Below are 26769 nucleotides of genomic sequence, written 5' to 3'. Positions count from 1 at the left end.
GGCTAGAGACAGCATCCCTGCCCATCCTGGCTAATAGCCACTGATGGACCTATCCTCCATGAATTTATCTAGTTCTTTTTTGAACCCTGTTCTAGTCTTGGCCGTCACAACATCCTCTGGCAAAGAGGTCCACAGGTTGACTGTGTCGTGTGAAGAAATACTTCCTTTTATTTGTTTTAAACCTGCTGCCTATTCATTTCATTTGGTGACTATTGACTCCCTGTATATAAATACAGGGTTTTTTTGTGTCATACACATGTGAAAAGAACACTATTAAGATTGCAAATTCGAGCACTCACAATTTAGGAAATGCCAGAATTCAGGTTGCATGTGCAACCTTAGTTTAGCCCATTTGTGTGTTTGCATCACAATACAGGCTTTAATGACATGATCACATTCTATTTTCTCCACTGCTTGCACCAGTTCTGTTCTCCTTATCTACAGTCCCAGTTTCTACTCTTCAGGCTTCTAATCCCAGTCTCCATCTTCACACTTGCCATGTGAGCCCTAATCTCCCTCTCAACTTTCAGTCTCTTTCCCTGCCCAATATCAGTTCCCTTGTCCAGCCAGTCTCATCTCCCCTGTCCAGCCCCAATACCTCGTCCCCAGGCTCCTTGCCCAGCCAGTCCCAGATCCCCCACTCCTGGCTCCTTCTCTGATCAGTCTCTCCACTCCCTTCCCATCTCTGCTCCTGATCAATCTCAGTCTCCCCTCACCACCTATCTAGCTTCTTGTCACACTCTCTTTGTCTAGCCAGTTTACATCCTACCCCCTACCCCAGCTCTTTGTCAGACTGGTCTCTCTTACCACCCTATCTCCCTATCCCTTCTCCTCTAGTTCCTATTTCTGGTCTCTTTGTCTAAAAGTCTCTCAATCCCAGCCTCCCCTGTCCCATGGTTCCTAGTTTCAAGCTCCTTGCGCAACCAGTCCCTGTCTCACCAAATTCTAGTTCTAATCTACTCCCTTCTCTCCTCCTGTCTGGCTTTTGTGCTCTCTGAATTTCCTCCTCTATGTTGCATGGGTGCCAGCAGAGTAGGGTTTGTCAGTGAAAGGAAAGGAGAGCCAGGCACCCTGCTCATAGCCGCTGACTCTATGGATGCTTTGGGGCTGGAGCACCCACAGAGTTAAAAATGGTAAGTGCTGAGCTCCCACCGGCATTTCCCCCTATCAGAACCTCCCCCTCCCCCCAGCACCTCCTGCCCACTTGCGGTCCCACCGGTCAGCACCTTCCCCTCCCTCCCAGCGCCTTCTGCTTGCCGCAGATCAGCTGTTTTGCTGCGTCAGGAGGTGCTGGGAAGGAGGGGGAGGGGATCTGGATGGGAAAAGGTGGGGCAGGAGCACGGCAGGGGTGGGAAGAAGTAGGGTGATGGGGGCATTGGGGAAAGAGGTGGAGTGGGGACTGGGCGGAGCTGGGGGGAGCACCCCCTGGCAGATTAGAAACTCGGTGCCTATGACCCTGCTCTCAGGCAGGGCTGCCCGGGGGGGGCAAGTGGGGTAATTTGCCCCAGGCCCCGGGCCCTGCAGAGGCCCCCATGAGAGGATTTCAGGGCCCCTGGAGTGGGGTCCTTCACTTGCTCCGGGGCCCCCGGAAAACTCTTGCGGGGCCCAGGCACCTGGAGCTTCTTCCGCTCCGGGTCGTCGTCGGCAATTTGGCAGCGGGGGGTCCTTCGGCCCCAGACTGGAAGGACCTCCCGCCACCAAATTACTGCCGAAGACCCGGCACTTCGGCGGCGGGTCCCGCTTCGGCGGTAATTTGGCAGCAGGGGGCCCCCACCACGGATCTTCGTGGCACTTTGGCAGCAGGTCCCGGAGCAGAAGGACCCCGTGCCGCCGAATTACCACCGAAGCGGGGGTCCCCCACCACCGAAGACCCCAGATTCCCTGAATCCTCTGGGTGGCCCTGGCTTTCAGTTCCAAGGTCTTGTCTCAGCCAAGCTTGGAACAGATGGAAGACGCCATTAAAGGGAAAGTCTTTCTGAGCCCCTGTAGAGCGGGGCTGGAGCAAGCTTAGTCACTCCATGGGAATGACACGTGTGTGCTATGGTCAGCAGTAGGTGCTGTGAGAGGCTTTAGCATGCTCAGTAATGACAGAATCTTCAGATATTTTAGCTTCTAAAATTAAAGAAGTCTTTACTGATCATGTCCAAACTGATTTTTGAAAGTCTTATAACTTGACCAAATTTGTACAGATTTTTAAAAGAACAGCAAAGACCAACCTTCTGCCAAATTTCAAGTTTCTCACTCCAACCCACGGGAGAAGCTAGAGCATTCCAAAGAAAAGATCTTAAGAAACTTTTAACATAGAATCATAGAATCATAGAATCTCAGGGTTGGAAGCGACCTCAGGAGGTCATGTAGTCCAACCCCCTGCTCAAAGCGGATGATTTAGTTGGGTTTGGTCCTGCTTTGAGCAGGGGGTTGGACTAGATGACCTCCTGAGGTCCCTTCCAACCCTGAGATTCTATGATTCTATGATTCTATGAACCCAAAATGCCATTAGCCTTCTTGGCAACAAGGGCACACTGTTGACTCATATTCAGCTTTTTGTCCACCGTAACCCCTAGGTCCTTTTCTGCAGAACTGCTACCCAGCAATTCGGTCCCTAGTCTGTAGCAGTGCATGGGATTCTTCCATCCTAAGTGCAGGACTCTGCACTTGTCCTTGTTGAACCTCATCATATTTCTTTTGGCCCAATCCTCTAATTTGTCTAGGTCCCTCTGTATCCTATCCCTACCCTCCAGGGTATCAACCACTCCTCCCAGTTTAGTGTCATCTGCAAACTTGCTAAGGGTGCAGTCCACACCATCCTCCAGATCGTTAATGAAGATATTGAACAAAACCGGCCCCAACACCGACCCTTGGGGCACTCCACTTGATACCGGCTGCCAACTAGACATGGAACCATTGATCACTAGCCGTTGAGCCCGACCATCTAGCCAGTTTTCTATCCACCTTACCGTCCATTCATCCAGCCCAGACTTCTTTAATTTGCTGGCAAGAATACTGTGGGAGACTGTATCAAAAGCTTTGCCAAAGTCCAGAAATAGCACATCCACTGCTTTCCCCTCATCCACAGAGCCGGTTATCTCATCATAGAAGGCAATTAGGTTAGTCAGGTATGACTTGCCCTTGGTTAATCCATGCTGACTGTTCCTGATCACTTTCCCCTCCTTAAAGTGGTTCAGAATTGATTTCTTGAGGACCTGTTCCATGATTTTTCCAGGGACGGAGGTGAGACTGACTGGCCTGTAGTTCCCTGGATCTTCCTTCTTCCCTTTTTTAAAGATGGGCACTACATTAGCCTTTTTCCAGTCATCCGGGACCTACTCCGATCACCATGATTTTTCAAAGATAATGGCCAATGGCTCTGCAATCTCATCGGCCAGCTCCTTTAGCACCCTTGGATGCAGTGCATCCGGCCCCATGGACTTGTGCTCGTCCAGCTTTTCTAAATAGTCCCGAACTACTTCTTTCTCCACAGAGAGCTGGTCACCTCCTCCCCATACCGTGCTGCAGAGTGCAGCTGTCTGGGAGCTGACCTTGTCTGTGAAGACAGAGGCAAAAAAAAAAAAGCATTGAGTACACTAGCTTTCTCCACATCCTCTGTCACTAGGTTCCCTCCCTCATTCAGGAAGGGGCCCACACTTTCCTTGACTTTCTTCTTGTTGCTAACATACCTGAAGAAACCCTTCTTGTTACTCCTAACAGCTCCTGCTAGCTGCAACTCCAAGTGTGATTTGGCCTTCCTAATTTCACTCCTGCATGCCTGAGCAATACTTTTATATTCCTCCCTGGTTATTTGTCCAATCTTCCACTTCTTGTAAGCTGTTTTTTTGTGTTTAAGACAACCAAGGATTTCACTGTTAAGCCAAGCTGGTCGCCTGCCATATTTACTTTTCTTCCTACACATCGGGATGGCTTGTTCCTGCAACCTCAATAAGGATTCTTTAAAAAACATGGGCAAAATGATGTATTTTTCCCCTTGTCTCATTCTTTTAAATGGGGCTGAATTTTTCCAATAAAATTCAGCCTGAGGCAGACACCTAACATAGGAAAAAATCAGGCCAGAAAATCAATGTTTTTTCCAAAGTTATAAGAAAATGAAAATAGGGTTTTATAATTGGAAGTTTTATGCAACCTTAATATCCAGTCCCTATAACATACCGTATTGTTCCGAGTATAGGCCGCTCCTGATTATAAGCCGCACCCTTAAAGTTTGGTGCTATTTTAAAAAAAATTAAATTTTTAACTTTTTTTAACTTAAAGAAAATCTCAGCCGCAGCCGGGACTCAGAGGGCTCTGGGCTGTCTGCCGCGGCGGGGAGCCCAGAGCCCTTTAAATCCCCGCCGCGGCCAGGACTCAGAGGGCTCTGGGCTGTCTGCCGCGGCGGGGAGCCCAGAGCTCTTTAAATCCCAGCCGCGGCTGGGACTCAGAGGGCTCTGGGCTGTCTGCCGCGGCGGGGAGCCCAGAGCCCTTTAAATCTCAGCCGCTGCTGGGACTCAGAGGGCTCTGGGCTGCCCGCCGCGGCAGGGAGCCCAGAGCGCTTTCAATCCCAGCCGCGGCGGGGAATCAGAGCGCTCGGGGCGGCCCGCCGCGGCGGGGAGCCCAGAGCTCTTTAAATCCCAGCCGCGGCTGGGACTCAGAGGGCTCTGGGCTGTCTGCCGCGGCGGGGAGCCCAGAGCCCTTTAAATCTCAGCCGCTGCTGGGACTCAGAGGGCTCTGGGCTGCCCGCCGCGGCGGGGAGCCCAGAGCTCTTTAAATCCCCGCCGCGGCTGGGATTTAAAGTATTTTTATTGGGTTTTTTTTGGCAAGATCCCGCTTATAGGCCGCACCCCTAGTTTAAAGACTTAAATTAGGGGGAAAAAGTGCGGCCTATACTCGGGACAATACGGTATATAAGATTTCCCTAGCCTGTATCTAATCTGATGCTTGAAACATGACATGTGCTGCAGTGAGTCGAAGGCCAGCAAAAGGCCTATATACCTGGAATGTCCTGCTTGTGCCCTCAAAATAGGAGGCAACAAAACGTAATGGTGCATGAGCCTTGGCTTAGCCTTCTGCACAGGGATGAACTATACACACAGTGAGACAAATATTTCACCCTAAACTCACTATCATGTGGAATGAGCCAACTTAGCTTCTACCAGCTCCTGGTCTTGGCTTTCCTATCCAAGTTAGCTGCCTGAAAAACAAGTTGCAAGACAAAGGAGGCAACATAAGTTTCAGACCTTCAAGTATTCCCCACACTGCCATGATGTTACATCTGCCCTTTCAGGAAGATCTATGAGGGACTCCAAGATGAAAAACAGTCAGTCCATGGGGGACAATAACAAAAGTCTCATTTCTTTTCAGCTCAGCTGAATAAGTAGCTCAGGCTGAACTACAGTACCTGAGAGCTGTTCTGACACTCCATTGCAACGTTTCATTTGGACATCTAAAAATGACAGTAAGAGGAGTTGCATTTTAAACAGAGTGATAAATTTATTTCTTTTTTTATTTTTAGCAGCTAGACTTTGTAATGCACATAATTGGAAATGCATGTGACCCCTCCTCCTGTGGAATTTTGGTAAGTAAAATATGGCCTTTCCTTGTGATGGAAAAAGCTTTCACACCACATATGTACACAAAATAAGTGCCAAAAAGAGGACACGTATTAGAAATTGGGTCACCCTTTTAGCATACTCAGAGGAGGATGGCACCCCAGGCAAAATCTTTAGCCAGGTTCCTTGACTACAGTAACTCCTCACTCAAATGTTATAGTTATGTTCTTGAAAAATGTGACATTAAGCAAAACGATGTTAAGTAAATCCAATTTCCCCATAAGAATTAATGTAAACGGGGGCTTAGTTTCCAGGGAATTTTTTTTTGCCAGACAAAAGACATTATATACATATACAATATAAGTTTTAAACAAGTTCTAATCAGAGGATTGTCTGGGGACCTGCTCATGAGCTCCCTGAGCTTCTCCTAAAGCAATCGGGTTGATATCAGGTGGGATATTTCCCAGGGAATGCCTTGCTACTAAATGATGAACTAGCACTTGGCTGAGCCCTCAAGGGTTAACGTAGCCTCACACTCTACAAGGCAGCACTGGAGGGAGGGAGGAGACACAATAGACACACAGCAGCGGCTGCAAACACTTCCCTGTGGAAACTGAACGTGATGATGAACCCACACTATTCCCCTGGAGTGCGCCACTCCCTCCTCCAGATGGCACATGCATGGCTGCACAGGTGCCGACTTTCCAAGGTGCCGGGGGCTGCTCAACCCCAGCTCTGCCCCAGACCCACCTCCACTCCACTCATTTCCCCTGAGTGTGCCACTTCCTCACTCCTTCCTTCTCCCCCTCCACGAGCCTCCTGAACACCATGAAATAGCCTCCTCCTCCCTCCCCACACCTCCCACCCCCAGCAAGCAGCTGTTTCATGGTGTTCAGGAGGCTCATGGGGGTGTGTGTTTGGCTGTGCACCTCCTCTCTCCTTCTCACTCCTGTGCCAGAGCCTTCTGAACACTGCAAAACAGCTGATTGCTGCGGGAGGCTGCCAGTGGATGGCAGGCGCTGGGTGTGGGATGGAGGGGAGCTGATATGAGGGCTGCTGGCCCACCTTGATTCCAAGCTCCCACTCACTAGCAGGCAGCAGCCAAACAACATTATAAGCAAACATTGCAGAACATTAAGCGAGTATGTTCTCTAATAGATCAGCATTGTAACAATGAAACAACATTAACCAGGATGACATTAAGTGAGAAGTTACTGTATTAACTTGATCCTGAATAAGTAATATATGATATAGTACATTAATGTTTTATTGTAACGTTTACTTAATAAAAAGTTTCAAAATAATGTAATAGTAACAAAATGTGTATCAATAATATTCCTTGTGGATTAATATGTGTTTCAATAAAAGATAATAAACTGATAGTAAGAAACAAGAACAAAAGACAGTATGTTACCAAGTTATATTTCGGTTATATTGGTGCATCCAGACTGCTGCGATTATCCCAAGGTGTCCTCCATCCATCCTGCCATAGTCTCAGGCTCAGGATGAGAAACTGAGAGAAAGAAAAAACAACAAAAACCCCAGTCAGCTATGAAAATCTCCTAATGATCAGAGGGTGTCCTAGAAGTAGAGACAGGACTATCATGGCCTCAGCTTCTCTCTACCTACTTCCAACCATTTATAAACTGTTTAGATTATCTATGATATACCACATAGGAATCAAACCCTTAAAAGAAGTTCCTGTGTCCATCTATAAACTTTTTAAGTTATCCATGACACCCTGAAATCTGGCTTGGGGAACAGTATACTTTGGTCTTAATTTATTGAATGGCATCCTCATCAGGGCGGACCCACTCTTTAAAGTGCAATCTCTGTTGAAAGCTCTCCTCAAAGTGGACATACTGGAGAGATTGTAAATGAAGTGAGTTTACTGCTTGCTTGTTTTTCCTTTTTCCTTAAATAAATATTAATAATTAATAATTGTCAGTATTTTGCTCATCTTTAATCGTGGAGTGCCCCCAACGCTATAGGAAGAACCTCATGTGACTAAAATAGTGGTTTCACATCCAAGAACTGGCATTAAAGGAGACAATTAAGATTTGGCTTTTATCATTTCTTGTAGGTTTTAGAGATAAAGTTATTGGGATCTAACAGCTTAAGATAATCCTTTCTCCCCTGCCCGGGCCTTGGTATTTTTGATTAAACTGATGTAAAATGTAGTTCTCAAACTTCATTGCCCCAAAATCCTCTTCTGACAACAAAAATTACTAAACGACCCCAAGAGAGGGGACCAAAGCCTCAGCCTGCCTGAGCCCCGCTGCCGAGGGGGGGAGGGCGCAAAGCCTGAGCCCCACCGTTCCAAGCAGGGAGGCCAAAGCGCAAGGGCTTCAGCCCCAGGTGTGGGGACCTGTAACCTGAGCCCTGCTTCAGCCCCAGGCCCAAGCAAGCCTCATGCCAGCCTTGGTGACCCCATTACCATGGGGTTGCAACCCACTTTTGGAGTCCCAACCCACCATTTGAGAACTGCTGAGTAGACTAAAATAAAGCATGGATCATTTACATCACAGAATCAGATCAATTAGCCTGAATCTAAATGGGGAATCCAGCACTTCCCACAAGATTGGTTTAGCCCTGTGCAACTCCTCTGGTGATAGCTAGGGCAGCCCAGCCTGTAGTGTTTTTATCAACATGTCATCTAGACCTATACAGAGCAGGCTCAACAAGATGGTAAAAGCACCGGTACATAGTCTATGCTAGCATTTTCATCTTTGCTACCATAGGTGGATCTGTATGCTAGATTAACAAAGAGGAAAGTTCTAATGTGCAGAACAAAACCTCACACAATATATTTATTAGTATAATAAAGAGCTAAAAAAAGCCTATTTCTTTTAGTTTTCTTCTCATTTTTTAATCAACATTATTGAAACGTGATTGAAATGATTATTAGTATTTTGCATTGTTTTTGGTAAATATGATTGATAACTGTTTCAATGTTTTGATGTTTTCCATAAAGAATTAGCAATGTCACAATTTTTCAAAAAAGTAAACAAAAACCCATATGTTGTGGCACTGACGATTTTTTGTGAAAGATTTTTCATTTTTAAAATTGAAGACTTTTCATTTAAATATTTTTATCAATACTAATAAATGGCACTTATTAGAAGCTAAAAGTTTTCTTTTCTTTGCCTTTGTAAATGGGTCTCAAATCCAGGATGAGAGTTGCCAGGCAGCAAACACCTCCACTCAGCCACCCTGCAATAACAAGCTTGCAGTCCCCTTCCCACTACCCACTGTGGGCATAAACCACAGGAAGTGCCACCTCAAGGGGTTGACAGACAGCAGCTTCACGGCACCTGATTGGCTCTCTGACCTATATAAATTCAAGGGGTATTTCAGGAAGCATTCAGGTAACCATGTGGATCACTTGTTAGCTGCCATGACCACCTTGAATTCTCTGTTGCTGAGCATTGTGTATTGACATGTGTTCTGACTAGATCTTGGCTCCCACTCAAACCACAGAACACCCACACAGACCCTCATACTCAGTATTGACCCTCAGCTTGATCCCTGACCTGTCTCCAGCTCTGACCCTTGCCCTGATTATTGACCCGAATACTGACTCTGAATGCTGGTGGTTGTTCCCACCTTCTGAGCTCCTTCCACTAGTCCCACCTACCTTTGCTCAGGATCCTGAAAGCCTCATTCTGTCAGTTCATCTGTACAACAGCTATAATGTAAAATTGTCCAATAAACATCACTTTTTATCTATGGTATTTATCTTTCACTTATTTTAAGACTCCAAATTTTATATGATTCAAAATTATGGGCCCAAAATCTCCTACCTATCATAAAGGATTAAAAAATAGTGAGAAAAGAAATCTATAAAATCTCTCTACACTACAAGCATGTCCGATTCATTAGCCTCTATCATGTCCCTATGCCAATAAAATAGCAATCTATTTTTACTTAGTTACTAAAGATTATAACCACTATTACTGCATTTAGGGCTCTTCAACCCCTAAAGCCAATGGAAGTTTTCACATTTAATTTGTCTAAAGCAGCTCTCAGGAGCTGCTTACAGCTGTAGTGCCTCAATAGGGAACCAGGTCATCTAAACCAAACAGTCTTTTAAACAACTAAAGAGTTTTGTTCATGTGGCCATAGACCAGAGGTGAAAGTGAGCCGGTATGGTGTGGTACAGTGTACCGGCAAGAGCTGGTACACCATGTCGGAATGGACCGGCTTCCCCGGCAGTGATTTAAAGGGCCCAGGGCTCCAGCCACTGTGGGGAGCGCCGGGCCCTTTAAATCACCGCCGGAGCTCCGGCAGCTGGGCTTGAGTGGGGATTTAAAGGGCCCGGAGCTCCAGCCGCTGCGGGGAGCACCAGACCCTTTAAATCACCACCAGAGCTCCGGCAGCCGGGCTTGGGTGGGGATTTAAAGGGCCTGGAGCTCCAGCCACTGCGAGAAGCCCGGGGCCCTTTAAAGCGCCACTGCCGGAGCTCTGGCAGTGAGGCTTGGGCAGCGCTTTAAAGGGCCCGGGGCTACGCACAGCGGCCGGAGCCTCTGGCCCTTTAAATCCTCACCGGAGCCCAGCAGCCAGGCTCAGACGGGGATTTAAAAGGTCTGGGGCTCCTGCCACTGCGGGAAGCCCCGGGCCCTTTAAAGCGCTGCCGCCAGAGCTCCGGCAGCCGGGCTCGGGCGGTGCTTTAAAGGGCCTGGGTCTCCCCACAGCATCCGGAGCCTCTGGCCCTTTAAATCACTGCCAGAGCCTGTCTGCCGGGCTCGGGCGGGAATGTAAAGGGCCCAGTGCTCCGGCCGCTGCAGGGAGCCCTGGGCCCTTTAAATCACCACTGGAGCCCTGCTGCTGGGCTCGGGCAGGAATGTAAAGGGCCCGGTGCTCCTGCCGCTGCGGAGCCGGAGCCTCTGGCCCTTTAAATCTGCACTGGAGCCCAGCAGCCGGGCTCGGGCGGGGATTTAAAAGGCCCGGTGTTCCTGCCACTGCGGGGAGTCCCGGGCCCTTTAAATCACCGCCGGAGCTCCGGCAGCAGGGCTGGGGCGGCACTTTAAAGGGCCCAGAGCTCTGCGGTGGCCAGAGCCCCAGGTCCTTTATTTTGCCCCACAGCTCCAGGGCTCCCAGCCGCCTCTGCAGATGGTAGCTCTGGGGTGATATAAAAGCCCTGGGGCTCCCAGCAACAGCCGGAGCCCCAGGGCCTTTAAATCTTTGAAGGCCTCGCCTCTTCCAGTTGAGGCCACGCCTCTTCCAGTTGAGGTCACGCCCCCACTCAGGACTCCGGCATACCAGTAAGTTCTTTCAGTTACTTTCACCTCTGACATAGACATAACAAGACGGACATCACAGTATGGATAAATTTGGAGGGTGAGTCTTTATTTTAAAATCTTACTTAACTGGGGCAACCACCCCAAGACACCCAGTAGGGTTGTTATAGTGCAGACCTGAATTGGGCACCAGCAGCCCCAAAAATTAGATATTAGAAAAAAATGCTGTTTAAAGATCTGATGTCCTGTCTACACTACACTACACTTGTCTACATTTTCATGGTGAGAAAGATTTGAAACAAATCCCCACCATGTAGACAAGGTTTATTGGGTGAAGCACCGGATGTGGAGTGGGGGATGGGGGTAGGCCAGGAAGGTCAAACCAGGGCCAGACAATGTGTCTGCAGTACAATTCCTCCTTTCCTGTAGCCACTCCTTAAGCCTATGGGCAACAGTAGTATTAGTAACAGACCCTTCATGGCACTTCTGCAGTGTGCTAGTGCTACTGGAGCCACAGTCTCAGTGACTAGGAAATGGGCAGTCATGTCTAGTGGTTAGAGTAGGGGTCAGGCCTAGTGGTTAGAGCAGGGACGAGTCAGAGCCTGGGTTCAGCAGCTGCAGCTGGATGCTAGAGCTGAAGTCAGGAACTGGAACCAAGCGTCAGGTCCAGGTTACTTGCAGTGAAGTGAGGCACAGCAAAGAAAGGCAAGGCTGGGTCCAAGGAGACAGAAAGTATTACCGCTGGGGGTAAATGCTTTCAGCAGCCACTGAACTGCTGCTGGGCGTAAGAGCCAGTCTGCTGACCCTTCCAGCCAATTAGAACAGCATAGCCAAGCAGGCAGCTGACTACAGGCCAGCTGCACTCATTAGGTTTCCCAGAGTCTGCTATAGGTGCTGCTTCCTGACACACAGAAGCACCAATCTGATGGCCTCTCAACTGGCCTGCTCGGTACCTGTGAAGGCTGGTCTGCCTTTCAGTGCCAGCCTACAGAGGTATATTAAAAATCCCTCTAGGGTGTACCAGCAGAAGCTGACCCCCATGTATTCACTCTGCCAGTGGACATCCCACATAGCTCCACCTTGGGACTTCAGTGGTACAGAGACCGTGACATGTTCCTCATTATAACTCTTCACTCAACAACACTTTTATACTGTATAGTTTTTTCGTTAAGGAAAAGAAAAACAAAAAAAGACCAAAAAAGCACAAATCATCCCCCCAATGCATGTAATCTATCCTCAGTGGGGAAGATACTGCAATTTACCACTGAAAAAGTGTTTTTCAATGAGGAATCAAAGCAACATGACAAATCTACTGACTGAATTGCATTGGGGGTAATCAGAATGTTCTTCCCTTGATCCTTGTAACTAGCTTCTGTGTGTATTTTACTCTAGGCAAGTCCTTAAAGCTGCATTACTTACTGTCAAGCATTTTAGAGGATGCTTGATTTTTGACTTACAATTAGTATAATTCTCCTGAGCGTTAGTCTACCTGAATACACCATTGCCATGTTTCCTTCATGCTGACACTACCTTCAGGTGCTTCAGAAATTGAATCTGTGTTCAGCAGGATGCCTAAGAGCAGGCTACAATAGTAACAACTGAAAATAACTAGAACAATGCACAGAATGTCAAGATAATGTTCATCTGTTGTAACTGGGTGAATTGACAAAAAAAGCTTGGCAATTGACAGCTTTTGCTCTCAGGAGAGCTGTTAGGACTCATATGCAATAAAACTGGGACCAGTAAAAAGCCTCTGCCATGCCATTTGTAAAGTCTTTCACAGCAGCACCTGAAATTAAATACTATCAGGCCTGATTCTACTCTAACTTTCAGCTGTGAGACTCCATTGACACTGGTGGAGGTAGTCCTGATTTTCACTAGTGAGACAGAGGAGAATCGGGTCCATTTTCCTCCAGTGATGTATTATGGATACAGACAAGGGCATATTTTGCGAGCTTGGGCAAATCTTCTTGTGAGCCAAGGAAGAAGTAACTAAAGTCAATGAAAAAATTAAGATTAAAAAAAAGTACACAGCAGGTATAAAAATTTATGGCCCTTGATTGTCCATTCCTGCACTAAGTACAGGAATAGAAGGGAAAAGGAGTTCTGCTTCCTTGTAGTTTTGCCTGTGCTATGGGCCTGCCTGTTGTGAGTTAGTGCACTTTCAAGGCTGCTCAACCTTACACTCAGGCTGCTCTTATTTCCTAAGAGTCATCCATCAGCCAAGAAGAGCTGGAGTGTAATTCACTTAAGTCCTGTCCCCATCTTTCTCCAATATGCCCCCAGTATGCCTCCTCCACCAGGGGCTATGGGGTAGGGGATGGTGTAGAGCTGTTTTGGCAACTCTGTCTGCCCAGTGAACTACCTGATGCTGGGAGATCTGTGGGCCACTTTCACATGTTTTATAGGTCTTTAGACTGTGATGATGTTGGTAAGGCCCTGTATCTCCCAGATGAGGACACTTCTGTAGGCAGACAAAGCCAATTACATTGATGGCATATCTACTTTTGGACATATCACTCTATGATGTCAAAATATTTTGTTGTTTCTTAGCAGTGAACTTGGTGAATCTATATTATTTTTGTCTCTTGGAAATCCTGAGATATTCCAAAAGACCTATCACATAGCAGCTACCTTATTCTAATTCTGTACTGTTCTGTTGAGGTGAATTGCAATGCAACTGTAAAACTATGCGTCTTTGGTACAAGTCATTACCAATTTACCAAGCAAGCTTCGTACCAAAAGGTATCCAAGGTTCTGGAATTGTTAGAAGGAGTTTAACCAAAACTAATTTTGAAATTGGAATTTAGACGTTTCAGACCTGACTGGTACTTCCAGTGAAGCTATACTTGATGCAGGGGTACAGTAGGGATCAAGGCTTTTATTTATATAGCTTGATTGCTTATTAAGAGATTTTTTTTATTTCCTGAGTCTTTACTGCAGTGATAAAAATGTAACTAGTAACCATTATTCCATATCTCAATAGAAACAGCATCACACAAAGAAAGAGTGAAATTCACCAGCAGTTTGTGCTCAGTAGGCAAGTTATTTCTCAAAATGAAAACTCATCTTCTGTGAAGCACTAGAAATGGCCCCTGTTTACCATATGAGGAGTTGTCGGCCTATAACTCATTGGAGTGCAGAATGTCATTAGTCACACTGTAAGTAACAATTTATACATGATGAAAAACAAAAGTGCTTGCTGAAGTAGCTGAGAGAGCAGCAGAAGCAAGAGCAGCTTCAGTTTGTGCAGTAGCAGCAGCCCCATCGAGCACAACAGAAATTTACATTGCAGGTCATGGAACAAATAGGACAGAGGTAAAAGGTGAGGCCACATGTTCTCCTACCATTGCATGGAAAGGAGTAAATAGGACTAAAATGGGACCTGACAACAACCCAGAGATGCAGCTGGAGATTTCTGAATGTCTCACAACAGCAGAGCAGTGGCCCAGTAGCTGGTGTATACTTAAGGTGGCCTCATATCTGATCTGAGGACTTCAAACAACCCAGCGGGTAAGGGCTGTATGTCTGCAAAAGATTACAAGTTGCCCAAACCAGCTCTTTTGGATCAACTCAAAATAAACTATATCTCCAGCAATTTAGAACAGAAGAGTTCATTCAGGATCTTGGCTTTGAGCTATAACTCAGTGGTACCAGGATCTTTGCAAGTGGTGGTTGAAGTCAAAATCTTTGGTGATAGAATTAATCAAGCTGGAATAATTTTGCATGGTCATGCCAGCAGGACCAAAGGAGTGGGATTATCACAAGGGATAGACAATCTAGATTAGGCAGTACGCTCAATGGAGTTGGAAGGCTGAGCTAGACTGTGGGAGTAACAGCCAGCCTGAGAATTTAGGTACCAAGTCATGTTGATTAAAGCTGAGCCCAACTCCATGTAGCAGATATTGCTGTGCAAGAACAAAAGATGGACAGTAACAGACTGGGGGTTGGAACACATTAGTAAGGTTGCCACAACTCATTCATGCTATTTCTCAATTTCAGTATTTCAGGACTGCATGCCTACACTCCCTATCCCCCTCCATATATTAAAACTTACATTAAGAACATTACAACATGTCACTGAGCGCTTCCACTGATACAAGTTGGCAAAAGAGCTCCATCGTGTAGCTACACCCATTTTCACTAGCTGAGACTCTGGCCCCAGATCTTTTCTAAAGCAATTAGACTATTTTTCTTCTGCACATCTTCACATTCTGTGGCTATAATTTATAGTCTCTTCTTCACTTCATTATAAACCCCACCTTACATATTTGAATGTTTTATGGTTGCCTTGCGACACCTTAATGCTTTTTATTTCAAGTTTTAGTTCTTATCGATGTTCTTGTTTTATTTATTCAGTTTAATATTCTCAGTATGGTGATGGATCTTCAAAAGAAATCTCCAGTCATACTAGAGTTCAATCAAATTACAGTGCTGTAAGTTGTGTGGCCAAGTTAAACCTAAACCATATTTAGCATCTGGAGACATGTTGTTGAAAGTGCTTCCAGAGGATGTACAGAAAAATAATGATTTTCTTCTTTTTGTGTACAGGTAAAAAGAATTTCCAAAACAGTCTTACAAAACTGAAAAGTATATTCCAAATGTTTATTTACAGGAAGGGCCCACTTTGACCCATTCCATGATAAAATTGCAGGGAGAGGCTTAAACCTTGTATGCAGAATCCCCACAAGGATTTTCTTGCAAAGATTATCCCTGAGTTTCCTATGGGCAGAGGGGTTACCCTTTCCCTCATGGAAGGGCAACTTCTATGCCTGGAGAATAGGAGCCAGGGACCTCCACACAGAAACACTTTCTCTCTCACAGGGCACTATTTCTCCAATAATGTATTCATACACACAAATCAGGGGTATGCGGCAGGCTCTTACCGGTAAAGATTATAAAAATGTTTTTGAGAAAATTCCTGTTGAAAAATGGAATTTCACTGGAAATATTTTTAATAGGAAAATGTCTGACTTTGTTTTTTAAGATGCCAAAAAAAGAGAGAACTTTTCTATTTGGAAATAGCGGGGTAAAAAATCCCACTCTCCACTTCCTGTAGCTTTCCTTTCTGCCTCCTCTGGAGTCTCTTGCTGGATCTTGCCCCCTTTCCAGGGCTTGTCACAATCAATGTCCCTACAATCTGCCTATCCCCCAAGTCCTATTACAGAGATCAAACACATACTCCCTACTTCCTCTCTCCTAGGTATTCTGTCCTCAGCTGAGCTCCCTCAGCACCACATAAAGCCTAGTTCCACCTCCTCTAGCAGGAGACAATTAGTTAGTTGCCCCACAGCTGCAGAACATGACTAATTGGGATTATTTCCCTTGCCTTGAAGGTGACTGGGGTTAAGTCCCATCACAGGGTCTATAATATCTACGTCTTAAGCCTTCTAAGGAGTTTATTACTCCAGTGTTCTAGAGATTTCCTTGGCTGTGGATTTAGTTCTGGGGGAAATTCAGTGTTGACTGATCTTAAAATACTCTATAGCTTTGGTCGTAGGTATCTGAGAGGCTGCATCTTTCACTGTGCACCTCCACGGTGATAAGAGACTAAATGAGGAGGCTAAAGTGATAGGGATAGGTCTAAATTGTTGGTGGGGTTTGGTGCCAAGGTTTTTGCAGTGGAAGGCTTCAACCCTATGATCTCCTTCCCCCACTTGTCCAAGTTAGCCCACATTTAGTAGCCTCAGGACAGCGTGTGTGGTTCCTCAGGCATTTATCTGAGTTGGGTTAGTGGGTAAGGAGTATGTCCTTAAGATAGCTTTGATTATTGATTGGGGATTTTGCTTCCAGTTGTAAATTTGGGGAATATGCTTTAAAGCAGCTAACTTTTAATAATAATGCTCAGAGTAGGACCAACTGTGTTTTAATTGTGGATATAACCAGGGCTAGATTCACAGGTACTTAGGTGCCTAACTGCCTCTTTAGGCACCTAAGCCAACATTTAGGTGCCACTGACATTGTGAGTGGGGGTGTCCTGGTGGTTAGAACACTCAGCTGGTATGTGGACGCCTCAGGCTCAACTCTCTGCTCTAATGAGTTATTTATTTATACAAAGTGGAACAGCTACAAAAGAAGAAACTGAGAGTAACCCACATCAAATATTCAATAGCCTCACAGTCCCTGCTCTAATGCCACTTCCCAGGTGAGAGCGGTTGGGTGGGGTGGGCATGTTTTGTTTTAAAAAAAAACACCCCCCCCCAATTAATTCTAGAAAAAAACTAAAATAGGGACAAGTTTCACTTCACTGTCACATTGGCATTTGCCAAAAACGTAAAGCTCTGACCCTGTAATCAGTTCCACATGGGCACAGCTTTGCACCCAGGCAGAGTCCCATTGAAGTCAGTGGAGCACCACCTGGGCACAGAAATCCAGCTGCATATATCCAGCTGCTAGGTTTCCAACTGCTTTCCATGAAGAGAAATATAATAAACGAAAAAAAAATCCATAATATCACTTTAATAATTTTACAGAACATTTTCTCATGTGATACAATCACACCACTGTAAAGGTAGCTGTGGGTCTTTGGAAGATTGTTGCCACAGTTTTACACACTGCAGCAAACATGTAGCAAGCTTCAAAGCTGAAGAAAAGTCTATTTTCAGATTTCTTTTTTGGCCTGGGTATCAAGAGATCAGTATGAGTGGAATTTATTGTTCTCTGATGGGTAATCTCCAGACAATAAACGGAATAGCTTCTCTTCTGAAATCAATGTTTGTGATTTTCTGCTTCTCTTTCAAATACAAAGAACACATTTCTTTTAATTCTCACAACCCACTGCTAGATAGTCCTTCAATTTCTCTCAGTCATTGCTACTTGCAAATAGCACTTTCATTTTAAAATTAATCCAACAAACAACCTGTTTCATTTGAAAAGATCTAAGTTGCAGGTAACCTCATTCAGAATCAAATAAAGTCTCAATAAATTTTCAGCAATGAATCTTGCCCATAAGTAGTTCTATTGAAGTCAGGCTATTTGTTTGAGCCAAACTAGATTTGGTATATATATATATATATATATATATATATATATATATATATATATACTAGGCCAGATTCTCAGGTGGTGTAAATTGATTTCAATAGAGCTACACTGATTTATGGGAGTTGAGAATCTGGCCCACCCTGACTTTTATTATTCATAACACTCAATGGTAGAGCTGGTTTAATCTTTCCTCCATTTCCCTCCCCATGAAAATGTCTCTGATATAGTGGAATTTTTCATGAATAAACTTCAGTTTTTGTCAAAAATCGTCAATGAAAATAAATTTCTCATTATTTTCGCCTACATTTTAATTCAACATACAATATGGAATATGTTTCCCAGCCAGTTATATCCACATCTCCCTTTTATGCTAAGTGCTCTTTGAAGAGTTCCATACATAGGTTTAAACAGCTGAGGCATATTATGACTTTAAGTAATAAGGGTAATCAAAAATGTCAATAGCTTTGAAGTTCCAAACTCCTTTGAAGTACCCAGAGTTTCAAAGGGTATGTCTACACTATGAAATTAGGTCGATTTAATAGAAGTTGATTTTTTAGAAATCGATTTGATACAGTCGATTGTGTGTGTGTCCCCATTAAGCGCATTAAGTTGGCAGTGTGCGTCCACAGTACCGAGGCTAGCATTGACTTTCGGAGCATTGCACTGTTGTAGCTATCCCACAGTTCCCGCAGTCTTCACCGCCCCTTGGAATTCTGGGTTGAGCTACCAATGCCTGATGGGGCAAAAACATTGTCGTGGGTGGTTCTGGGTACACGTTGTCAGGCCCCCCTTCCTCCCTCCGTGAAAGCAACGGCAAAAAATCATTTCTCACCTTTTTTCCTGGGTTACCCGTGCAGACGACATACCATGGCAAGCATGGAGCCCGCTCAGCTCACTGTCACCATATGTCTCCTGGGTGCTGCTGGCAGACGCGGTACTACAGTGCTACACAGCAGCATCCCCTTGCTTTGCTTTGCAGATGGCAGATGGCACAATACGACTGCTAGCTGTCGTTCTCGTCCTGTGGGTGCTCCTGGCTGACCTTGGTTAGGTTGGTTGGGGCACCTGGACAAAAATGGGAATGACTCCAGGTCATTCTCTTCTTTAAGTTTAGTCGAATGGAGATTCAGTCCTGCCTGGAATATCATGTCAACTGGAGGCTTCTGCCTCAGGCTGCTCTCCCAGTTGGCAGCACCACATGGTCGCACCTACCCCAGCCTGCCCCTTGCTCCAATGGCTCATGGACAGTAGTAAGCCTGGACAGTAGTAAGGAACAGTTCAACTATAGGCTGAGCAAGTGCAGAATGGTGGTAGAATGTGCCTTTGGATGTTTAAAAGCTCACTGGCGCAGTTTACTGACTTGGTTAGACCTCAGCAAAACCAATATTCCCCTCATTATTACTGCTTGCTGTGTGCTCCACAATATCTGTGAGAGTAAGGGGAAGACATTTATGGCGGGGTGGGAGGTTGAGGCAAATCGCCTGGCCGCTGATTATGCACAGCCATACACCAGGGCAGTTAGAAGAACACAGCAGGGCGTGCTGTGCATCAGAGAAGCTTTGAAAACCAGTTTCATGACTGGCCAGGCTACAGTGTGAAAGTTCTGTTTGTTTCTCCTTGATGAAAACCCGCCCCCTTGCTTCAATCTACTTCCCTGTAAGCCAACTGCCCTCCTCTCCCCCATTTGATCTCCACTTGCAGAGGCAATAAAGTCATTGTTTATTCAAATTCATGCATTCTTTATTAACTCGTCACAGAAATGGGGGGATAACTGCCAAGGTAGCCCGGGAGGGGTGGGGGAGGAGGGAAGCACAGGGGTGGGGTAGTTGTAGGGGCACCCCCTAGAATAGCATGCAGCTCATTATAGAAGTGGTGTGTCTGGGGCTCTAACCCAGAGCGGGCGTTTACCTCTCTGGTTCTTTGGTAGGCTTCACGCAGCACTGCTGCAGAACCTCTGTCCTTCATGCCCTTGGAGATTTTTTCAAATATTCCCGCATTTTGTCTTTTGGAACGGAGTTCAGATAGCCCGGATTTGTCTCCCCATACAGCGATCAGATGCAGTACCTCCCGTTCGGTCCATGCTGGAGCTCTTTTGCGATTCTGGGACTCCATGGTCACCTCTGCTGATGAGCTCTGCATGGTCACCTGTGCTGATCAGCTCACCACACTGGCCAAACAGGAAATGAAATTCAAAAGTTCGTGGGGCTTTTCCTGTCTTTTCCTGGCCAGTGCATCTGAGTTGAGAGTGCTGTCCAGAGCGGTCACAATGGAGCACTCTGGGATAGCTCCCGGAGGCCAATACTGTCAAATTGCATCCACACTACCCCAAATTCAACCCAGCAGGGTCGATTTCAGCGCTAATCCCCTCATCGGGCAGGAGTACAGAAATTGATTTTAAGAGCCCTTTAAGTTGACAAAAATGGCTTTGTTGTGTGGACGGGTGCAGGGTTAAATCGATCGAACACTTCTAAATTCGACCTACACTCATAGTGTAGAGCAGGGCAAAGTGAAAAACCAGGGAATTTCTCTCTCTTGCTCTCTCATTCTCTCTTCCCCTCTGTCTTTCAGTCAACTTCTCCTTTTTATTCTCCTTCCCAAACTCTTCCACCCTCATCTACTTCTCACTTCATTTGCCACTCTCTTTCAATCATTTATTCTGAATCCTTTGCTCATTCTTAATTACCGTGCCAAAATTTGGTGCTCATCTGTAGTGCGGGGAGGTGAGCAAAAAAAACTGTTAGCCCCAGATGGATCAGTAGCATACGGTGGTAGCGCAACAGAGCATGTTTAGGTTAGCCACTCACAGCATGGTCAGAGTGAGTCTCTGATGCCAGGCTGACTGGTAAGGGCTAGCTCAATCACTTCATACACAGGGCTGGAAGATCACTGGAAGGCCTAGTGTAAGAGAAAATGTTAACATTTGATAGGACTGGGGTGAAAGTGGTTTTGAGAAACAGGTACTTACCTAATTTTTTGTCACAGAGTGAAATTCTGGCCCTACTGAACTCAATGGCAAAACCCCCACTGATTTCAACCACTTTCACCAGTCCAGCTCGCTGTCAGCTCCTGCTAGTGCCAGCCTTCAGGGATTCCTGTGTGTAGGAAGAAATGCAGATCCACAGTATTTCCCTTAGACAAGCCCAGATCTCCATGAAGCCTGTGCAGGCCACCACAAAAGTGGTTTCTGCATTACACAAGGTGAGTGCAGACACCCGGTGTGGCTGCTTGGAAGGAAGATCATCTCCTGTGTAGCCCCTTTGTGCAGCTGAAAGTGGTGTACAGAGCCTGACAAGTGTGAATACAGGTGGCCATAACTGATTTCACCCTTTCTGGTGAGTTATGAATGGAGAATACTGGTTTTCCCATATTCATTTTCAAATTCTTCAATTCTGGTTGCAAAATTTCTTAGTGTCTTTGTCACACTGCCTAGAGTGGCCCAAGACTGTGAGTGCCAAACTCAGGGCAGACTATCAAGAAGCAGGGCAGAGACCACAAATGGGTTGTATTTTCTATAATTAGATTTCACCAACCCAGTAACAAATGTGAACTTCTAAAGCACTATCACAGTCTTACCATGGAATCACAGACAGTTCCCTTGAGCATTCCTGTCTACCTTGCCACCCAGGCAAGGTGTATTTAGTGATAGTATGTTGCTATATACCAAGGATCACAAAAGAGTCTGGTTCCTTCCAGCCCCAAGTGACCAGTTATTTGCCCCAGGACAATCTGTACCTCAAATCTCACAGCAAAGACAATGCTTGCAGCCAATCCCATAACAAACTAACTAAAGATTTATTATCTAGGAAAAATAAATGAGGCAGTTATTACAAGGGTAAAGCAAGTAAACATATATACCCAAATGAGTTACAGTCGATGTTTTACAAGATAACAACATTCTAGTAATCTGTCAGCTCTGAATACCTTTTAGGGCTGATGCTGGGGAATTTCTGCTTCCATTTCATAGCTCCAGACCTATGAGAGTCCAAATAGCAAAAGAGAGGTGTACATTCTCTTGTCAGCTGTTTTTATTTCCTTATTCCAGAATTCAAGCTGATGGGATGAGCACTTTTGCAGATAGCTCCTTCATGAGTGTGAAGCGGCAATTAATCAGGTCTTTCTATTGTGATGCCCCACTATGGCCCATTTAGTTTTGATAGGTCTTCTTGATGGTTAGACAATATCTCCCCTGACTGGGTTCATAGTTGCAGACCAAACATTTTTTACAGTCATAAAGTGAAAATTAAATATTACCTTATAGCATGTGATAAAGATATTGTAAGCGAGATTAATGCATGTAGCAACTTACATGCATTTCATAAAGTCTCAACACTGAACAAATGGTTATAATACCCATCTTAACCATACTAGCACACAGGTGAAACAGACAGTTTTCCAATAATGAATTTATCAGTGCTCAACTAAGGTCTAAAGCTTGACAAGAGCTGGTATCTAGTCAGTCAGCATCACAGGCTTATTCTCCTATCAGTGCATGTAATGCCCATTAACATTAGTGGGTGATTCCACCTGTTCACTTGCACAGAAATGACGAATATACCCTTTTCAATTCTAAAATGGCACGAGGTCATCTAACTGGGAATTTATATGGGGATTTTGTTTCTTTTCATGACTATCATTCTTTAGATAGGACTATATAGACAGCATCAAGCAATACAGCAGTGGTTCTCAAACTTTGGTACTGGTGAACCCTTTCCATAGCAAGCCTCTGTGTGCAACTCCCCCCCCATACATTAAAAACACTTTTTGACATCTTTAACACAATTATAAATGCTTGAGGCAAAGCGGGGTTTGGGGTGGAGGCTGACAGCTTGCGACCCCCCATGTAATAATCTCGTGACCCCCTGAGCAGTCCCAACCGCCAGTTTGAGGACCCCTGCAATACAGCATATAATAATACTGAAATTCATGGGTTAAATCAGTGGTCCCCAATCTTTTTGGCTGGCAGGCGCCAGCCGAAGGACCATTGTGGTGGTGGAGCAGCCGCTGAAATGCCGCTGAATTTGCCGAATTTCGGCGGCAACACCTCTCGATGACGCCGCTTGCTGTCGACAAGCAACTTCATCGAGAGGCGTCGCTGCCGAAATTCGGGAGCAACGCCTCTCGATGACGTCACTTGTCGACGGCAAGCGGTGTCAGCGAGAGGCATCCCCGCCGAAATTCGGGGGCGATGCCTCTCGATGACATCACTTGTCGGCGACAAGTGTCGTCATCATGAGGTGTCCCCGCCAAAATGCCGCTGAAATTCGGCGGTATTTCGGCGGGTGCTCTCCCTGGGGCCAGGACGCAGGCGCATTAAGATGCCCCCGCGGGCACCCTGGCACCTGCGGGCACCGTGTTGGGGACCACTGGGTTAAATGTAGCCCTGTTTTGAGAATACTTGATTCCATTAAGATCAATGGAGTTACACCAGGGCTGAATTTGGTCCCAAGAGTATAAAATTTGTCAAGCATAATACTTGTGACATTTGATGCCATGGCTTTCAGTATACTAACTAACTTTTAAAGTTATTACTGTTATTTCTTAGCAGAGGCAGACTACCTGAGAATGAGCAGAGGCAGAATTTCTGCAGCTTGTACTGCATATGAAAGCAAACTGCTTGCACGCTAGCTGTAAAACTGCACCAGGTGAAAGAGAATTTCCTTGTTAGCTTTTCTTGCAATACAGTATTTGTAAAGATCTAGTCTAGTTTTTAATTTCATGAGACAAGACCCTTTGTAAATCATATTTTCTACACAATCATTATTCATCTGCCAAGCCCTTCCCTTACACACACACAAAATAGGATATAAATACAGATATGCACTTTTCTTGACCTCTGGTGATGGCTGGTGTTTCCCTTTACTCCTCATGACTTTGTCTTATAGAAGACACACCTCAGATGTAGTTATGTCAAGAGCTCGACTAAATGACTTGACGGATGTCAAGAGAGGGGTTGTTTCATTTCCTAGTTGTCATGGACAAATTATTTTTTTTAATGGTCTCTTCACCTCATGCTTTCTGAGATACTACTTGGAACACTGCATGGAGGAAATACAACTGAGGGCAAGACCTTGATGCACTTTAATATAGCTTCTGATCTGAAGGTTTGAAGAAGTGGCTTTATGCCAAAATCATTCTCTTGAAATGTATAAAGCATGTACTACCTACCTTGGTCCGGCAGAAAGGTTTATATCTTTATATATCTATGTTGAAAATCTTGTTGAAGGACTTGTATCACAGGTAATTTAATGGCATAAAATTTTAGATACTTTAAAATTCTAACTACCCTGCATCTTATGGCAAGTCTGTTCTTCCGATGAAAGTTCTTATAACATTTATGACCATTCCATAACTTTTATGGTGATGGATTAACTATTTTCTGGTTTTCCGAAAGAATTAACCCCTACAGTAATCAATAACAGCAAAATACCCTAATGCTTCACTTTCTAAGCAAAATGAATTCAGTGATGAACGTTTGTCACCATTACTCTAATGGTTTAATAATGCAGGAAAAGGTTCAGACTAACTCTCCCCCTGATTAATTGATGGTAAGTAGATGAGGGAAGGAATTGCAACTGAGAGCCATATTGTAGTTCCTTTTCTGGTTCAAAAAAGAACTAGATACATTCATGGAGGATAGGTCCAGTAATGGCTATTAGCCAGGATGGGCAGGGATGGTGTCCCTAGCGTCTGTATGCCAGAAGCTGGGAATGAACAATAGGGAATGGATCACTTGATGATTATCTGTTCATTCCCTCTGGACCACCTGGCATTGGACACTGTTGGAAGACAAGATACTGGGCTAGATGGACCTTTATTCTGACCCATTATGGCCCTTCTTATACTCTTAAGTTCCCTATCTTGATTGAGGAGAGAAGCAACCTGTGTCAACCCTTCATTAGGTGCTTATTATTTCTTCCATTGCATTGGCTCACCTGTACTGCTCAAGCTCTATTCTTTCCCATCCCTCATTTGGAAATATGTAGAAGCCCTATGGAATTTGTTCTCCCTCGTCCTCCCTGCAGAGCAGTGATCCAGCTAGGCCACAAAGGGGAGAGTTTGCACATGTAAGTGTAGGACTTACCCCCACATTCCCTTGGGTGGCTTTGTAAGCATGAGTCGCAGTCATGTACATAAGCACTAGGGACCAAATTCTGCTGTCAGTTACACTGGTGTAAATCCAAATGAACTCTTCTGCAGTCAGTCACACTCATGTAATTGGAAACAGAATTTGAGCCCGGGTGACATTCTATGTTCTGCCTCTGAGAGGCACACCACAGAACTTACTGCCAGGGGAGGGAATGGGGGCTATGGAACCTTTAAGACTAGAGTTTAAAGAGCTTTTGCACATTTTTCACATTCTGTACTGTGACAAAAGTGAGACCCTTCAAAGACTTTTGATCAAAGGTAGTGCGGGGGGCTGGAGGAGAAAGAAGAAGAAATACCCCACAAAACGACAGTGAGTGCCCTCATCCCCTGGCTATAGATGCTCTCCTCTTGAACCTGTTCCACTTTGTATAAATAATTAAATATTCATTGGGACAGAAATAGTGACTGTAATTCAGTGGTTTGGGTGCTCATCTGGCATGTGGGAGACTCAAATTCAAATCCTTGCCTGAACCATGCAGAACATGGACTTGACCCTAGCTAGGGGGTGCCCTAACTCACCAGACCATTGGTTTCTCTCTCGTTTTCACCAGACATTCCATTCTGGACCTTTCTTGACAGAATTTCTTGAAATCTGGGCTCTTCCCACAAAAAGTTTTGTTTTGGCAAATTGCCATTTTCCAACCTAAAACCAAAAACCAACAAAAACTGATTTATCAGAAATTTCTCAGTGAGCTCTGTTTAAGACATTGTTGTGCCTCTCAATCCGGGCATGCTCCACGGCTCCCAACCTAATGTAGACAACCCTGATGGTCTGTCTAAATTACAGCAGCCCCAAGCACTGCCTGGAATCTCTGTAGCATTACATGCTGCTGCCCTGCTTCCTCAACCAGAGCTACAGCAATTATAGGGAGATCCTCAGAAGGCAGCCCATGATGGGGAAAGCACCCTTAACCAGACCCAGGCCCTTTAGAGCTTCTTCATACCATTCCGGCATACAGGCACCAGAGTGGGAATAAGAGCAGATCTTGTACATTCCATGGGGTGCATTGTTAACAAACATACATTTATAGGGTTCAAATAAGAGTAAATTTTCTAAAGAAAATCATCTTCATTTAAAAAAGTATTAATCTGGATGAAGTTTGAGAACATCACCATTCTTATATGTCTGTTACAATAAAAACAATTACCAGCAAATATGCTAGGTGCCAAACAGATTATTTATGGTCCAAATATTACAGGAAAGAGAGGAAAGCAGGGGCTAAGGGCCAAGAACCTTCTAAAATCTATATTCTAGTTTCATGTATAGAGAGGTTTGCTTTACTTACAGTGTCAGCTTGCTGATGAAGTAAAATATCTTCAAAAACCCACTAAGACACATATGGCCAGCTCCTCAGCTGGTGTATGTGGGTACTGTGCCACTGTCTTCACTGGAGGGACTCTCTTTACTCCAACTGAGGATCTGCCCCATATACAGAAATATTTCTACCTTCCTGCAGAGGATGTTTGGCAGTAGCTGGAAGAAACTGATCAACTAAATCTGCCCAGAGTCACAGGAAAGCCATGGAATGAGCAGCTGTGTATTTTGTGTATCTCATTGTGTCTCACAGAAAAATGAATTGAATGTGTGAGAGTCTCTCCAACCCAAAGGGAACCAAGTAAGATTTGGAAATAGGCATACCACCAAAGGACCTAGGCTACCAGACCCACTACCATTAGAGGACAGTTTTGACACACTTATGACATAATCCAACACCATCACTTTAAATAGGGCTACTCCCAAAAAAGAGAGCTGGAGAACTACAGCCAAGGCCCTCTTGAAAGAGAGGCAGCTAAAGCTGAATTTGGTAAGGCAAGGGTGAGGTGTGGATGTGTCTTTTTGGAACAACATTGATGCAATT

At 45.1% G+C, this 26769-nt stretch overlaps 1 long non-coding RNA gene across 1 annotated transcript; it reads left to right on the top strand.

Moving 5' to 3' along the window:
• The first annotated feature begins 428 nt into the window (after nt 1–428).
• LOC123367497 lies at nt 429–9235 on the top strand. The gene is made up of 3 exons (XR_006578499.1): nt 429–1133; nt 5504–5566; nt 8713–9235. It is a non-coding gene; the product is annotated as an uncharacterized LOC123367497 (long non-coding RNA).
• The last annotated feature ends 17534 nt before the right edge of the window (nt 9236–26769 follow it).

This window comes from Mauremys mutica, chromosome 3, assembly GCF_020497125.1.
Source record: "Mauremys mutica isolate MM-2020 ecotype Southern chromosome 3, ASM2049712v1, whole genome shotgun sequence".
Taxonomy (NCBI): domain Eukaryota; kingdom Metazoa; phylum Chordata; order Testudines; family Geoemydidae; genus Mauremys; species Mauremys mutica.
Note: the sequence above shows the minus strand (reverse complement) of the source record. Positions and strands in the feature narration are given on the sequence as shown.